Source organism: Microtus ochrogaster, linkage group LG4, assembly GCF_000317375.1.
Source record: "Microtus ochrogaster isolate Prairie Vole_2 linkage group LG4, MicOch1.0, whole genome shotgun sequence".
NCBI classification, from domain to species: Eukaryota; Metazoa; Chordata; class Mammalia; order Rodentia; family Cricetidae; genus Microtus; species Microtus ochrogaster.
The window spans coordinates 22,113,984-22,115,680 of NC_022030.1; the positions used below are offsets into that span (position 1 = coordinate 22,113,984).

Sequence of the window (1,697 nt, forward strand, 5' to 3'; positions counted from 1 at the left end):
CCATCTGCAATCCTACTACCCAGAGGTGGAGACAGAAGAACCAGAAATTCAAAGTCCATCTCGGGCACACAGCTAGTGAGGCCGCCATTACTCTCACTTGCTCTTCAGCAAAGGTTAGTCAATGCAAATTAATTCCTCCTTGAGGTATGATATAACCTCTCTCCTCTTCTTTCCATTTAAAGATTTGCTACTTATTTTTATTTTATGTGCATGGGTGCTTTGCCTGTATGTATGTGTGTGCTTCACATGCATGCAGTTCCTGTAGAGACCTGAAGAGGGCGTTAGATCCCCTAGAACTAGAGTTACAGATGCTGTGAGCCACCCTGTGGATGCTGGGAATTGAACCCGGGGTTCTCTGTAAGAGCAACCAATGCTCTTAACCACTCAGACATCTCTCAAACCACCCACAAACTTCTTGAACTTAAAAACATGACAAGGTATTTTAGCCTTCTTCATGCTAATCATTTTAAATTACAAAAATACCAACAAAATGAAAAACCAAGACAAAACCCACAGCCTTAAGTAGGCCACATAAAGAACATGCATTGACATCATGACCCCCAGGACCAGAATGTCACTGGTTCACCATCAATAAGAACATGCCCATTAAGCCGGGCAGTGATGGTGCACACCTTTAATCCCACCACTCGGGAGGCAGAGGCAGGCAGATCTCTGTGAGTTCAAGGCCAGCCTGGTCTACAAAAGTGAGTTTCAGAACATCCAGGACTGTTACACGGAGAAACCTGTCTCAAAACAATAACAACAAAACAACAACAATGGGCCCGCCAAGCCACCCACATTCCATCTCTCTGCACCATGGCTTTTCACGACCACAAAAGGACCATTAGTGTGGGACACCGGATGCACACCTTTAACCCAAGCACATGGGAGGCAGGGGCTGGTGGATCTCTATGAGTCTGAGTATAGCCTAGGCAACATAGTGAGTTCCAGGCCAGCCAAGGCTATATAGTGAGACTCTATCTCAAAAATTAAAAACAAACAAAAAGGACCATAAGTACTGATTTAGAAGTCATGGATACGTTTTAGTGAGTAGAAGAACACACACACACACACACACACACACACACACACACTCGGCTTTTGTTCTAACCTCACATCTTTGGTGATGACACCTGAATTACCTTCCCTTCCACACTTTCAAACCACATGCTTCCGATGGAAACTGCCTCCCTGAAGTGGGAGAGACATGAGACAAGGCTTGTCAATCAGTATGAAGTTGAAAGGAACCAGTGAGGTATAAATCTAATATCTACACATAGTCATTCGAGGAGAAAGAGCTGTATTCCCAGGTTAAGGGGTAACTCAGCAATAAGGAACTTACCCAAGTTTCTTAAGGCCCTGGATCTTACATCCTGCACCCTCCCTGCTCACAATAAAACAAACCAGCTACACCTGGTGACTCTCTTTGGAAGTTAAGTCAGAAGGATTGCCATTTTGAGGCAGGGTTGGCTACATAGCAAACCTGAGGTTATCCTGGGCTACCTGGGTTAACCTGGGTCTGAAGTTAAGCTGAGTTATATATCAAGACCTTGTTTCAACAAAGCAAAACTCCATTCTCACACATGAACACCTTTCAGAGATCAGAAACACTTCCTGGCTCTGCTCAACCAGGAATTTGGCAAAGCACGGTCCCCAGCACCACGCCCCCACCACAGCTGCTCCCATCCCAGCACCCC

The 1,697-nt window shown here is 45.4% G+C and overlaps 2 protein-coding genes across 2 annotated transcripts in view; both read right to left on the reverse strand.

Annotated features, from left to right (window-relative positions):
* LOC113457658 (zinc finger protein 420-like) overlaps positions 1 to 1,697 on the reverse strand; it is a 1,205,902-nt gene that overhangs the window by 898,750 nt on the left and 305,455 nt on the right. The window lies entirely within an intron of this gene.
* Nphs1 (NPHS1, nephrin) overlaps positions 1 to 1,697 on the reverse strand; it is a 25,449-nt gene that overhangs the window by 12,917 nt on the left and 10,835 nt on the right. The window lies entirely within an intron of this gene.